General features: G+C 39.8%; 1 protein-coding gene across 4 annotated transcripts in view; it reads right to left on the bottom strand.

Moving 5' to 3' along the window:
• The window catches only part of EXOC5 (exocyst complex component 5), a 115,115-nt gene that overhangs the window by 12,104 nt on the left and 86,803 nt on the right, over positions 1-16,208 (bottom strand). The window contains exon 21 of one of the 4 annotated variants that reach the window (XR_009210166.1): positions 367-547. The exons of 1 other annotated variant lie outside the window; for it this stretch is intronic. The gene's annotated coding sequence lies outside the window, so the exon portion shown is untranslated. Of the gene's footprint in view, positions 1-366; positions 548-11,876; positions 13,873-16,208 lie in introns of those variants that run through there. 2 more of the 4 variants (XR_009210163.1, XR_009210164.1) reach the window with 2 other exon arrangements.

The following is a 16,208-nucleotide window of genomic DNA, read 5'->3' as shown; positions in this document are numbered from 1 at the left end:
TGTGAATTTCTATCTTCCAAATTATTTTGTGGTGTTTTTATTCTATTTGTTGGTACTAAGTACCATATTGCAAAAAGGCCTCTCACGCATGCCTCTAGTTCACTGAGTAGGACACCGTCGCATACAAGGGATAAATCGCTTGCCCAATGTCACATGCTAGTGCCTGCCTGGGCAGAAAAGAGAATTTAGATTCACTGAGATGCTAATCTTACATGGTTCACTAAGAAGATGTCTGAAAAAAGGATAAAGTACTGCCTTAAAGAATTTGAAAGGAAGATTGTGAAGAGCAGGAAATGATATTACGTGATAAGCTGTGAATACAGAGAGAGTCTCGCATATGGGCCAGCGGAGTCTTCATGGCAGAATGTCTAGTATGTTATCTGCAGCTGAGGGCATGAGGAGAGGGTAGGGAAGCAGTGATGGGTGGGATGTTTCCAGATGGGAAAAGTGGGGCTGACTTCTACAGGCCATTTCTGGAATGGGTGCTGTCTGATGTTGCTGACAATCTTCCTGGAAAGTGCCACAGCATCAAAAGTTTCTATTCTTCCTGTGTTAAGTAGAACTGAAATGTGAGCAAAATCTTATGTTCAAAAATTAAATACAGACTTATGTTTATGATGAAAAATTAGGAAAAGCTTAAATAACCAACAAATGGAAAACAGTAAATGACGGTATATTTATGTGATAAAATATTTAATGTCATGGGCAAGAGCTTTTTCTATAATATTATATTAAAAAATATAAGTGTATCAAGTAAAATGATCCCCAGTGAAACACATTAAATTGTTAGCAATGATTTTATCTCTAAAGGGTAGGGTTAGGATAGGGTTTAGTTTTTTTTGTCATTTTTTAAGTTTTTCAAATTCTTTATAATAAGCATGTATTACTTTATAATCAGAAACGTAACTTCTTTTTTTTTTTCTTTTTGAGACAGGATCTCACTCTTGCCTGGGCTGGAGTGCAGTAACACAATCACAGCTCACTATAGCCTCGACCTCCTGGGCTCAAGTGATCCTCCCATCTCAGCCTCCCAAGTAGTTAGCACCACAGGTGTGCACCATCATGCCTTGCTAATTTTTATATTTTTTGTAGAGATGGGGTTTTGTCCTGTTGCCAAGGCTGGTTTCAAACTCCTGGCCTCAAGCGACCCTCCTGACTCAGCCTCCTGAAGTGTTGGGGTTACAGGCATGAGCCACCATCCTCTGGTCACATTTTTTTTTAATTACCATACAAGATTCTTTCACACAGTTGGTGGAAGGATGAATTAGTATCATCACTTAGTGTGCAAAGATGTAAGTAAGGATGTTTATTGTAGCATTAATTTTAAAAATAACAAATTGGAGAAAGCAAATGTCTACCAGCAAGGAAATGGATAAATAAATAATCACTATAAATATTATAATTGTTATTATTAAATAGGTAACATTTATTGGTTCTTATTAAGTACTAGACATAGTCCTAAGTACTTAAAGTGTCTTAATCATCTCCACCATAATTTTTTGAAATACATACTATTATTATCCTCATTTACAGATGAGATATTACAGACATAATATTCATTACATCCAGCTTCTAAAGCTTGAGATTCTGATGCACTGGTATGGATGCCCATGATAAAGCAAATCACAAAAGACAATATTTCAGATAATTATCTTTTTTGTTTTTAAAAAATGTGTATACAAAAATGTAAGCATTTGTGCATTTAAACAGGTCTGAATAAACAAATCAGATTCTTGATAGGGCCTTCTGGGAAATAAGTGTAGACGTGATGAAGAGAGTTTTACATGTTAATTCATATAGTTCTCAATGTTTTATATTGATTCTTGTAATTAAAATATTATGCTTTTAAAAGAACAATGGCTAGGAGATGCCTGTAATCCCAGAACTTTGGGAGGCTGAGGGGGCCGATCACTTGAGGTCAGGAGTTGGAGACAAGCCTGGCCAACCTGACAAAAACTCATCTCTACTAAAAATACAAAAATTAGCTAGACATGGTGGCAGCCGCCTGTGATTCCAGCTACTCAGGAGGCTGAGGCAGAAGAATCGCTTGAACCCAGGAGGCTGGAGGTTGCAGTGAGCCAAGATTGGGCTGCTGCACTCCAGCCTGGACAACAGAGTGAGACTACATTTCAAAAAAAAGAAAAAGGAAAAGAAAATTACACTATCTTTAGGCAACTAATATTGAGGAAAACAAAATGCAAACCAGCTAGAAGAATTCACAAACTACCAAACAGAACTTGAGTATGCAAACCACAAGATGGTTGATATTATCTTAGCCAAGATTACGTGGATAAAAATAGTAGTGGCACACTTGAGCAAAGTTACTCAGAAAATAATGAGAACTACAAGTTTGGGGGCACAAAGGAAATGGCTTAGTTAAGCAAAGGGTATATATTAGGAAACCAGCAAAACAAACTTGGTAAGGTAATATAGTCTGTTAATGGAGGCCCCTGAACAGCAGGTTCACAATGTAGGGCTTGATCCAGTAAGAGGTAGATATCTACTGTAAGTTCTAAGGCAAAGAAATAACATGTAGGACACAGAATATTTTCAAATTCATCTTACAGGCAATTCAGATGGATTAGCAAGAGACAAATCCATAGGTAGTTAGGGCTAGTTCCAAATCAAGGCATAAAATAAGAAAGATCCAGGACTAAGGCAGAGACTTGGGGAATGGAGAGGAAGAGCCATCTCAGAACAGCTCCACCCTTAGTCCAGGCAAGAAGGCCCCCACCTGGGATACAAGGTTTTAGAAGCCTCCATGTATTGCAAAAATTCACACAATTAAATTTAATCAATTAAGTAACGAGCACATGGACATGTCTTTCTGAGTTGAATGTTCTCTAAAAATCCACTCTGTAGGCCTTGGGGAAATGCTTTTCCACCCTTTTTGTCCTATGCCCTTAAGGTGAATGAAATGCAGTGATGTTCAGACATCAACCATGAAGGTTTGCGGTTTGCGATTCTGCCTACTTTAGAAACATACTGCTTTGCAGTACAAGAGGGCCTGAGCAGCAGAAGTGCTTGGGATCAAGAAAATGCAGTCACTTCCTCTCCACATAGAAGACATAGATTTTTGCATAGCAAAATATTTTTCTCAGCAGCTTTGAGCATCCATTTTTGTGCTTCTCTTTGTGTTTCCATCCATGGTTTCAAGTCCTCATGATTAGTGAGAGCTGAGGAATATTTTGTAATATTAAATAATTTATATTACTCTCACATTTGAGGATCTAGACATAACATCTATGTAATACACTAAAGATTTTGTGCACAGTTTCGTTTTTACAAAATTGTTAGAAAATTAAATAAAAATTCAATTAACCTGTCAGTTTTATCTAAATAATTTTGCTTTAAAATGTTTATATTAGTTGTATTTTAGCCTTTAATAGGTAAACTTAAATATTTTAGAAAAACCTTTTCTGAAAACACATTGAAAAATAATTTTTATTTTTGGTAAAATATCTTAATTTGTCAATGTTTATCTCAAGTTATACTTTTTCTGAAAATACATTCAAATGTATTCTTGAATACAACTACATTTTATTTTTAATCTTTCAGGTAGTTACTATTAATACAAGTGGCATGAAAATCTTGATTATGACAACATAATTGGTGATTTGACTGAAAAGAAGCCAAGAAAAATAAATTGCATTGAATTCACACATAACGACTTACGAAATATGTGTATCTTTATTTTATCACTCATCTAAACAGTGCCAGCCCATCAACAGAACACCCAGACATGTATAATTACAATTAAATTCTATTGCCTTTGACATTTGGTCAACTTTCAGTCATATGTAAATTACAGCTTTATCCAAACCATGTTATCATGAAGGTATTTTTCAAGGGAAAAAGGAATGTAATTTAGTCAATGGTTTGTAAGCTTGATTTTTTTATAACTTTCAAATATTTAGATATGGTGTATACACGCCACTATTATATTCTTGCCCTAGGTCTCTAAGATGACACAGGCAGTCCTGGATTAATAAGAAATGTCTAATAAAGGATGTGGGAGCAAAGGAAATGGAGGCATTAAGGATAAAAAGATGACTAATCTGGTGTCCCCACTGACAGGAGGAGGGAAGTTGGAGAGGGCAGCTTGAATCTACCTGTCCTTTTGTAAAGCCTGGTGAGTATGAGTGGTTGTAATCAGTCATAAACCTCAGGCGTCAGCTGAGGAACCACAAACTCAGAATCAATAGTATCAGTCAGGAGTAGGAGGGTGAACTTGGCACCTTGGACCCACATCTGACCCAGCCCTGTAAGGACAGCAGCTATGGAGCAGTCCCTGAGCGTGGTGGCTGGAATGGACAGTGCTCTGTTGGATGGAATCAGATTTCAGTATTTCTACTACGGACAATCCCAGAGTGGATTTTAAACTGAGATTTCAGAAACAGGTATTATTTCAGAATACCTAATCACATCATAAGTTTGCCAGAAGCAAATTTTATTAAATAAAGTCTCTAGATCTTTTCTGTTACTGTTCTCTAAAAATCACTTCCTTCTCTCTCAACTGGCCTACACATCTGGGCATTGCCTCACACTATGTGGTGCTCTGCTGATCTCATCTTCATGTTCCTTAGGCTTTGTGTTAAGGTTGCCTTTTTCTTTTAGGTCATCTAACACTTTAAAGGACGAACCACTCTGTCCACTCTGCCTCAGGCTACTTTTTCCTCCTTGTCACATTCACCACCCAGTGAATGTGCAGCAGGGGCAGCACACTGACTCTTCTCATGGCCTAGTCTGACTGGTCTAACTCATCTCAGTCTCCTCTGGCTCTGCCTTACATGGAGCAGGTCTGAATATGACCCTACCAGATTTGAGTGAAGAACAGATGAGGATTTCAGCAAAAAGCCATGCGGAAGGCTACCCCCACCCTAACAGATGACTTCAGCTTTTCCTTCCTTTCAAATTCCTTCCCCTCCGCCTCAGCCACTACCACCACCTAAGGCATTAGTAATCTTCCGGGGTCAAAGCAGTGCTTTCCATAACTGACCCACACAGTCTTTAAATAAGACTTTCAGGCTGGGCGTGGTGGCTCACGCCTGTAATCCCAGCACTTTGGGAGGCCGAGGTGGACCAATCACCTGAGATCAGGAGTTAGAGATCAGCCTGGCCAACACAGTGAAACCCCATCTCTACTAAAAATACAAAAATTAGTTGGGTGTGGTGGTGCACACCTGTAATCCCAGCTACTTGGGAGGCTGAAGTAGGAGAATCGCTTGAACCCAAGAGGTGGAGGTTGCAGTGAGCCAAGATCATGCCACTGCACTCCAGCCTGGGAGACAGAGCGAGAATCCATCTCAAAAAAAAAAAAAAAAAAAAAAGACTTTCAAAAGGTCTTTCAATACATTTGAAACTTTTGTAGACTGTTTTACTCATTCTACGAGGTTAAGATGTAGTGGCACTCACCCCTACCCACATTCAATTTATGCTATTTTTAAAATTCAGTTCAAGTCAATTAATCATGCATAGGATAAGACTTATTAACATATTCCCAGTCTCCATTCACCACCAACCCCCCACCCACCCACACACACATATCACCCCCTCACCAGCTAAGAGAATGTTGTCCATCTCTCCCCATTCTCTCATCCTGTAAACACATTTTGGCATTTGCCAAACTAGCTTGGGCTCTTTGTGAGACAATTTGAGGAATGAGTAGACAGAAAAAAGACCTGAGAAAGAGAAAAATGGGAAAAAATCTTGCTAGCTGAGCCACTTCCCTTGCTCGCCTTTGTTGTTAAAAATTGAGGTGATAGGTAAAGCTGAAAAGGAATTAAAAAAAAAAAAAGGCCTGAGCCATTTACTCAGTCTACACAATAAAGAACAGACAAAAGGGGTAGAGGAGACAGAGAAAAAGAACAGCATGAGGTGTCTAGAAGATTATTTCTGGGGTAGGATTTGTAAGTGAGAGTCTCCAGAACCACTGCAGCCTATGAAGAAGTGAGAGGGGATTGTTGTCATTGGGGGATATAAAATATACCCCGAAAATGTTCTATAACTGACACAGGTACCTTTCTAGTGGTTGCTGAACTTTTCAGAATATGACTCCACACAGACAGGGCTATTGGGCCTTAGTTTATATTTAAGTTACATAATTACATAAGCCTCTGGTTGGAAAGAGATGATGAAGTTTTATGAAATCCCACAGGGTGAAGGCTCTCCCAACAGAGACAGCACAGAAATGTGTTCAGGCAACACTGAAAATTTGAATTGGTCTAGAGATGGGACCTCCACACTCAGGTAAACCCAGTGTTTCCCATTGACAAGTTTTTCTTCTTTTTTCCTCTTACCAATCTTTCAGAGCCAGCTTCAAATGTTTGTTTTCTTACTTTTCCAAATGGAAAGATAGAATTTCCAAATGGTGGCCTTTTCCTACACGAAAAATTTACTATAGAAAGGCTTCCAATATTCTATTTATTGGCCTGGTGGTGGATCCACAAATTTTCTTTGTGATGGATCACTGAGCTAAATATTTTTTATTTTTGCATTTTTCTGATATGAGAAAAAAGTTAAAAGTTATTAAAAGCATGACTTTCTGCTGTGTTGTTCACTAATAACTGAAACTCAAAATGTTGGGAAAAGTGTAAAATGATCTTTTACTCTCTTTGATAGTCTCAGAGTTGGGGAACAGCTCCTAAATTTGGAAACATCTAGATTTGCACATTCACTATTCCTGTCTCACCCATTAAGAAAAGACTGACTTATTTAAAAGCTACTTTTTACACATTTAGAATTTAGGGAAATCCTGGAAATAATTTACCAAACACTACCCTGCTCCTCACTTTACTATTGAAATGTATTTACATTTTAAACATAATGCCATCTAGATATTTGCTCATAATTCTGCCATGCTTATTGTTCCAAGAAATGTGGATTTCCATCCATCAGAGAGTTTGAAATCAGGTTCCAAAACAAGGAGCCTAACTCTGAACAAGAACTCATCATTTTTCATGAGGATATAATCCACCTCGAGAAGTAGCCACAGTTTAAGTATGCCAGATTTAGGGATAAAATCCCTTTGGGTCTGTGGAGAGGGTGGAAATTTTAATCAACTATTTTCTAGCTCATAGAATCCCATATGGTGTTGGGTCATTGTGAACATGGGAATGCTTTGACACTGCACATCGCTTTTGTTTCTCCCCCTAAAGTAAAGCCACAACATCCTCTGTTTGAGGAGCTGCATTGGGTGGAAGTTACTCCCAAGAGCCTGTTGATATCTGCTGGCAAAGCTACCCGAGCAAGTCATGCGTGAGTAGTCTTCTTGCTAATGTTTTGGCATGTCATGATTATGCACTGCTAAGTCTTTGTCAGGAATAAACCTGTTGCCAATGTTTGTTGTTCATGCCTGTTGTTATTAATTTTCTTTCTTCCCCACCCTTATGGCAATCACGCTCTATTGTAAAGGGGAAGGAGAAAAAGTAAGGAAGCTGAAGATTGCTGTCCTTCCCTACTGCCTGCAAGAGCACAGGGAGATGAAGTCTGGGAGAAGGAGAGGAGGGTGTACCAAATACCCTCTAGAAAGCAAGTTCATTGGCAGGAACTCCTAAGTCTAAAGCAGTTGTACTCTACCTTGGCTGCACATTGGAATCACCAGGGGAGGTTTTAAAAGGCTGATGTCTGGGCCCCTCCCCCATGTTTAAATGTGTCTGGAGATGGGCTACAGCATCAGTACTTTGCTTAACTTCCAGAGATGATGGTGATGTGGAATCAAGATTGAGAACCACTGCTCTTAACTCAGTGAGCAATCCCTGCCAGGATCTATTCTTCAGCGGTTCCTTGTCTTCCATTCTGACTCATGGAATTATCCCCTTTCAGATGTCATAGGATCACATGATATTAGAGCCATCCAAGATCTGCAAGATCAGTTCATCTTGCCCTCTCTTTTGAAGTAGCTATGATGTGCCACAAAGAACACTGGATCTGGGTCACTCTTCTGCCTCTTACTTAAATGAGCTATGACAAGTCCTGATGTCTCTCCCAGGCTCTTTTATCTAAGATACTGGACATTTGAGACATTCAGTGGCCATTACAAAGGCATCAAATTCAGTTTCAGGCATATGGCAATGCATAGTTGGTCAGTAAATGATCCCTGTTTCTGTTTTTATAAATGGGCACACTATACCCCAAAGGGGTAATTGTCCGGAGCTCTTTCTATTATCACTGATGCTGTCAGCAGTTGCCTGCTCTAGTGCTGACTTTTTTTGTTTTTTGGTGTTGTTGTTGTTGTTGTTGTTGTTGTTGACAGAGTCTCCCTCTGTCATCCAGGCTGGAGTTCAGTGGTGTGATCTCAGCTCACTGCAGCCTCTGCCTCCCTGGTTCAAGCAATTTTCGAGCTTCAGCCTCTCAAGTAGCTGGGATTACAGGCATGCACCACCACACCCATTCAAATTTTGTGTTTTTAGTAGAGACAGGGTTTCACTGTGTTGGCCAGGCTGGTCTCGAATTCCTGGCCTCAAGTGATCCACCCGCCTTGGCCTCCCAAAGTGCTGGGATTACAGGCGTGAGCCACCACACCCAGCCTGTTTCTGTTTTTTAATTGGACCAAGTAAAAACACATCATTTGAACTCTATCCATTGGTCATTTCTCATCCCCTTGTCCCATCACCATAGAAACACACATACCCACAAACTTGGTTCAAGAAGATTTATAATACAGGGGAAAACAGAAATGTTAATACTGCCTTGGGATTTCTAGGGCTGGGGCTGCTCACCAACTCCCAGCTCTGAAAATATTTCCACTTTGGAGTCCCAGACAATCTATCTACACCTTCTCTGTTATCTCCTCCATCAACAAAATGGAAAAATTCCACCGGAGATTAATTCTTGCCTGCATGGCACTTTAAAGATGAAAATGCACTACATTAAAAAGGCAAAGCATTAACCATAGGGAGGAATAGACAAAATCACCAAGGGAAGAGGTAATAACAAGTGAATCAACCAGAAGGTAAGCCTTTACTAAAAATGAGCTACACGATTGCTATAAACTTAGATTTCCTGATCCCTTGAGTATCTGTAGTTTGCCTGATTGAGACTTAACTGAAATCAAAATTCCAGGCAAAGCTGTGTGTTTATATAAAAGGAAAAGCCTGTTTTTTTAAATTAAAAAATCCGAGATGTTAGTTCTTAGGTGAATATTGGGGCTCTTTCTTTCTCTCTCTCTCTCTGTCTCTCTGTGTGTGTGTGTGTGTGTCTTTCATTTGTTGGGCCTCACACATTCAAACATGTCACAGTTGATGGCATCATAAGTCATTGATGGATACAGCTAAATGTCTACCTGTGAAAAGCTTTTTCTCTACTGCCAAAAATTCGAGAAAACACTATCAGGTACCAATATAGACTCTTGTCTATATTGGAATCGCTGCATCTTTCCTGGAAGTCCTGCCCATCACAGGACCCAGAAGCTTTCCATGTATCTTTAAGCTGGAATGGACAAGTGCCACCAGGTGACACCAAACAGTAGCCAGGACCAGGATGGATGCAGACGGCACAGACTGCTGCATCTCCCAGATGGTTGGCTAGTTGGGCAACCTCACTCTAGTTATTTCATTAACATCAGATTTTAAGCCAGTGAATTTTCTGGATTATGCTTTTCTCACTATGGAGAGAGTTTTACTCTACTTCTTCTTCTCAATTCTATACCGTATTATTTTTAAATTTGTATGTTTTAACCCTCAACCAAATTGCAAGTCCACTGAGAGGAAGAATCTTGCATTCTATGGCTCTTGCATACCTCAAGCCCAAAGCATCTAGTGTGGTATGGATAAAGGAGAGATACTCAACAGCTGCGGGTTTCATTGCTTGTTGAAACTTTAGTGCACTATGCAGTATCTCAATAGAGATTTCTTTAACTGCCCGGAAATAAACCTGTCTGCCACAGATACTCCTCCCTGAAATATACCCCTATATACACAGGAGGCTCTTGCAGTTAGCTCTATTATTGGCCAGACTTTCAGAATACAAGTAGTACATTCCTTTATCAGAGAAGTAAACAAAAGTACAAAATATCTTTGTGATTCAATTGCTTGGTTATAAATCCAGGCATCAACTTTTTCTGATTATATGGTTTTCCACATAGCTACTTATGAAACTTCTATTTATTTTTCCTGTCTATGCTAAGGGACTAGGGATATAGAATATCCCCCGCACCACATCCCCCCAACACACACACTAGTAGTGTGTCCTTCTCAGGGGGAGCCACCAGCATAAAAGTCTGGAATGTGCTTGGCTTTGCACCCATCACAGCAAGGCATTAGAAATATTGGATTTAGTGTTGTGCGTCCACAGATATAAAATTAGGCCGACAGAAGTCTGGATCTGGGCCTCGCTCCATACTGCTAACTTGTAGAGCACCAGTAGCCAAAAGGGTTTGGAACGGTTGTCTCTCTACAGATGCTGCCATTCATTTCTGTGGGAACAAGACCACTTACATCTAATTACAGTTTCTGCTTAAATTAACAGGACAGATATGACAGCAAAAACTTCTTCAGACTAACTGGTGGGGAGACCTTTAGCTGACACAGCTTATGAAGTAGTTGGCTTGCAGCAAAGCAATGTCAATTTTTAAAAGTAATTTAGCATTCATATGATTCCACCCAGCAATTTGTGGCAGCCAAATACTTGGGGTGGGGAGGTGGGGCGGTAGGTGGGCAGGCAGGCACATGCAGCCTTTTAGAAAGAAGAATAGACTATCTTACAGAGTAGATGATTTTAGAAAGATTGGGTTATTTTATACATTACCATTACACACTAATAAGTGGCGGAGCTGCCATTTGAACCCTGAGAGCTGAACGGCAGAGCTCTTGCTTTTAACCTTGACTGCCTCCAGGGATACCTCAACCCCTAACGCACGTTGAAAATGCCCCCAACAAACAATTAAAGGAGATTCTGTGCTTAATACTGGTTTGATGACAGTTTTACCAGTGTTCATTCTGGCCAGTCCACTTAATTCTATGGAATCCAAGGTGAACTGGATCCCTCAGGAACCTACAAATCCCTAGAATGGGTCACTGCATAACCCTCAGGATAGTCATTATGAAAGCCTGCCTCCAGCCAGGAAATGGTGCCAGGGCACCTTTGCAAAGCGATATCCCAAAAGACATGAAATTCAGGGTTCACAGAATTTGCCTCTGAACTGCTCTCTTATCAGTATTATACCTTGTTCCATCTTCCTTCTTTCAGTTCGCTAAACCTCTCTTATCCATCTACCTAACTTGTCCATTTGATAGCCCTTACCAGACTCCAGTTCTTGCATTTATGACCTGGGCTCTGATACCGTCTCTTTTTTTTTTTTTTTATACTTTAAGTTTTAGGGTACATGTGCACAATGTGCAGGTTTGTTACATATGTAAACATGTGCCATGTTGGTGTGCTGCATCCACTAACTCGTCATTTAGCATTAGGTATATCTCCTAATGCTGTCCCTCCCCCCTCCCCCCACCCCACAACAGGCCCTGGTGTGTGATGTTCCCCTTCCTGTGTCCATGTGTTCTCATTGTTCAATTCCCACCTATGAGTAAGAACATGCGGTGTTTGGCTTTTTGTCCTTGCGATAGTTTACTGAGAATGTGATGATGAGCATTTCTTCATGTGTTTTTTGGCTGCATAAAAAGCATTTTTTCACGTGTTTTTTGGCTGCATAAATGTCTTCTTTTGAGAAGTGTCTGTTCACCGTCTCTTTACTTTCATCAAACAACCAAGCAAACAACCCCTTTGGCAGGGGGCAGTCTTAAGCACGACAGATACCCACACACTGCCCTGTGGACAGCTCTCACCTGGAGCAGACCAACTCTGGAATCAGAAATATGGTGGATTTGGGATGTTTGTTTCACTTGATGCCTAGAGAAGGACAAGGAGGGACCCAGTCTTGTTATTTGTGAATGTAGCTAACAAAAATAAAGTTTGCAAAAGTGATTATAGAGTTTCCAGCATATTAGACAGGTATATTTTAGAAGTATAGATAACTGTATACAATGGAGATATACACATAAACATGCACATATGTAATACATTTTTTATGAGAAACAAACCCCATTTAAAAGTTGTATTTTTAAATGAATCACTTAAAATTCTCTTAATCACTCACTCTAATTCCTAATTCAAGGGCAGGAAGTCTCTTTTTAAAGTATAGTTCTGGAGACTGAATCACAAGAGTCTGAGTTGTGAAGTGATAGCTTCTTGTCTACAGCTGACTAATCTTCATATTTTTCCTCCAATGCAGAGTAATATAACAAATTTACCCGAAGAAATTCTTAGATTAGAAGTCAGCAAACCATGGTCCTTGGGCCAAAATCTAGCCCACTGCTTTTCTTTATAAATAATGTTTTACTGGAACACAGCCATTCTCCTTTATTTATATATTGTCTACAGCTACTTTTGCACCACAGTGACTGAGCTGAGCAGTTGTGACAGAGACCTTATGGCCCACAAAACCTAATATATTTACTATCTGGCCTTTTATAGAAAAAGTTTGCTGATCCCTGTCCTAGATGAAAAATATGGGACACGGCTTGCAACATGGATTTTTATTATCAAAAAGAAGCTTCTTAGTAGGTCTACTCTAAGCCTAACAAAAACACTACACTTGATGTACAGAACTCAGGACACACTGTTCTAAACAGTTGATTTTTTATTCCTATACTTTAAAGTCAAATCATTGAAAACTCAACCTTGAACTTAGATACTAAGATATTTTTACCAGTTTACTTTCTCCAGAGTGTACTCAAGTTATAAGATCAAATCATTCATTCTTTATTCCCATAGTCTCAGACTAGAAAGATTAATATTTTCCTGGTTGATTTAAATAATAAAGAATAAATGAAGAAAAGCAATTAACAGGTTAACATAAACCTTGGCTAGGTACAGTAGCCTGTAATCCAAGTACTTTGGGAGAGTGAGGTGGGAGGATCATTTGAGCCCAGGAGTTCAAGATCAGCCTAGTCAACATGGTGAGGCCCAGTCTCTATGAAAAATAAAAAAATTAGCCAGGCATGGTGGTACACACCCATAGTCCCAGCTACTCTGGAGGCTGAGGTGGGAAGATTGCTTGAGCCTGGGAGGTCAAGGCTGCAATGAGCCCTGGCCGTGCCACTGCATTCCAGCCTGGATGACAGAGTGAGACTTCAACTTAAAAAAAAAGAAAAAATCTCCATTTCTTTGAAGGTGAAGATAAAATAATTGGGGAAAGAAAGAGTGATAAAATTGATTCTTCCTTAGAGGAAAAAAAAACACAGCTTTGGACTACTTTAAATAATTGCTCATTTAAATAGCATTTGGCTATGTAATAATGAGACAGGTTAATGGTTTCCAATCCATTCCAATCTCTCCTGGACACGAAATAATTTCAAAACATTCTCAATAAACAAAATGAAACACAGCTTTACCTATGAACTTAAAGAGGGTAACAAGGGGGAATTCCTGAGGTTGAAGCATACTGGGGTTGAAGAAGCAAAGCTTGAGAAGTTACAAAAGCATGTGCTGGGCTCATGGCCATGAATAAAACCATCTCTGAAACTTTGGACACATACATAAAAATCTGTCATCTTTTGAGTCCAATTTACATTTGTTATTTTAACAAGGTATATCTGTTTTTATTAATGCTAGACCATTGTTTGGATTACTTCTCTGTGTGGGGGAGGAGAAAAAAATGGTCAACATCTCAGCTATATAACTGACATGCTGCCTGACATTCATTGCTTCAAGGTACAGGTGGAAAAGGATTTGGGCTAATCGAAAGCAGTGACTCTTATCTCCACTGCTGTCTTGCTGTGTGATCTTGGACAAGCCATTTGCCTATTCTGTGCCTCAGGTTCCTCATCTGAAAAAAAGGAGATCATGAAAACGGCCCCAACCTACCATCATGTAAAGCTGCAACAAGAAAATGAGGTAGAGAATAAATTAAAGTTTTAATTAAAATTAGAATTTTTCTTTCAGAAGTATGTTACTTGTATTTACAACTCAATTTAAACATAACTTAAGCATTTTCTTACCTCTAGTTGTGCTAGCAGTCTAAATAGAGAAAGCCCTCATCAGTTCGAATATATAAAGATTGGCAATTGGGTCCTGTCTTCTCCCAGCTCTCATGCTCAGATGGGCCTGGGCAAAGTTCTTATCTTCCCTAGGAAGAGGGTGAGGCCTCAGGGAAAAACTCTGGGAAACAGGGACATAGAGAGTGGGACCCCACCTTCCAGGAGCCTCCCAGGCCAATCTCAGCACTGGCCGAAGAAAGGAGAGGCAATTATCTGGGAGAATTTTGGAATTGTTGTCATTGTCCTGTCAGTCCTAGACAGTCACCAGACCTAGACTTATTCCTATTGATAACATAAGCCAGAGTGAAAAAATCACCACAGGTGGTGCCAACCAAAGTTGGCAAAGGGATGGATTTAGATGGTTCATTTTTAGTACTCAGCAGCTAGTCGAACAAGCTTGCTCTGGCCATTTTCTTGCAACCCTGTGACCCATATTTTAGCCAATTTATTTTTTTCAGCCCCCACTTGTCACATTATGATGGGTAATGATGACAAAAGAAAGGCTTAAAATGGGGTAAAAGCCAGAGATCACTGTCTCTCTCCCTTAAGTATTTGTTGGCGAGGAAATGAAAGAATCTAGCATTTTCACTTTACCATTAAAACTTTGATACAGGGCTTGTTACCACACAGCAGAGTCTTGAATTCATTATTAAATGAAGAGGGAAATCTTACTTAGTCTTAGACTTATCTCATAGAATCTTAGAGTTGAATAACATTCAGAAACTGCCTTTGAATTTGTGGGTCCTGAATATCTCTTTGTCTTATCAATTAGAACCTGAGAAACAATCTTTTAGGGCTCAAGAACAATAATAAAGTAAGAAAAGTGTTTTTCCTATGCCTCCCTAATGTGACTGGTCAGATATTAATATCAGAGGGGTGATCATATGCAAAACAAGAAAATATACATTACTAGCTATTGCTAAAAAGTGCCATTTTACACAGATCTCTAGCACATTCTGAAAGCAGAAACTGACACAGAGCCCTACTTAGAGAGAGAATATGACCAGCAGTCCTTCAGATAGCCACTGCAGTGGGTAAAGAAAAAGTGACAGAAATGGAAATTTTAGCCTTCAGCACACTGGTACTATCCTCCTTCAGGCCACCAATATGCGTTATGATCAAAGGAAAGGCAATTTAAATTTGTTGGGCAGAGTATTTTTTCCCAGCCTATGGGCAAGGCTGTTTTATTTGTCTGACCCTCTCTACTCCTAAAACTATTTATGGTCAGATATTACCAAACGTGTGAAGAGCCACAGAACAAAATTACATTTCTTTTAACCAAGGGTAGGGGAGATAAGTTAATTTCATGCTATTTCTTGAGGTCAGATAACAAAATGCACATTTACCCAGGAAGAGAAATCATAGGCTTTTCTTCCCAAAATTGTGAGTCCTGAAAGTAAAAGCAGCTGAACCCAGGAAGTTGATGAAACGACACTCTGAGAGAACCGCTCCTCAGATGGAGAATCCTATGGCAGCCAGTCAGGCTGCTTCCAGAGCACAGGGCATTGATCACAGCTCCTTCATTGGCCATTAGGGCTCTGGCAGGCAAGCTGCGTGTGGCTCTGCGATGGATGTCCACTGCTGGACCACTGAAGGCTGCTGTGACAAGCCAACCCTTGGAGCCACCACACAGGACTGAGGGTCTTTGTGCTCCTCTCGCCACATTTAAACATGATTCGTTGTAAGAAAAAGGATGTGGTGAAAAGGTGGGATCAAATGGTTTGTGCCATTAAGAGGGAAGCAGACAACTGAGATGAGTACCAAGTGCTTTTGGGATATGGAGGAATTAATCCATGAACTTCAGAGCTGGAAGAGAGACCTGAGGGATCATGGAGTCAAACTCCTTTTTACAATTGTGAGAACAAAGGTTTGGAGAGCTGCCTTGCCCACGATACACAGCAAGCTGGTAGGAAGGCAGGACTAGAACACGTGGCTCTGTACACAGGTCAGTCCTCTTTCTACTAAGTTACATTGTCTCTAGTTCAGGGAGGTTAAAGTGACTTTAAAAATAAAGGAAATGCTTTCCATGTATATAACATTCTGATCAGAAATTAAACTCAACTAGGCAGGCTGTCCTGGTCTCTGTTCTTTACATGTCTAAACCTTGGAACTGAATCAAAATTATGACTCTATTGATGGGAATGCCCAGGGCTGTTAATTATTGATATTCCTTAC

The sequence above is a fragment of the Hylobates moloch genome, unplaced genomic scaffold (genome assembly GCF_009828535.3).
Source record: "Hylobates moloch isolate HMO894 unplaced genomic scaffold, HMol_V3 SCAFFOLD_16, whole genome shotgun sequence".
Taxonomy (NCBI): Eukaryota; Metazoa; Chordata; class Mammalia; order Primates; family Hylobatidae; genus Hylobates; species Hylobates moloch.
Note: the sequence above shows the minus strand (reverse complement) of the source record. Positions and strands in the feature narration are given on the sequence as shown.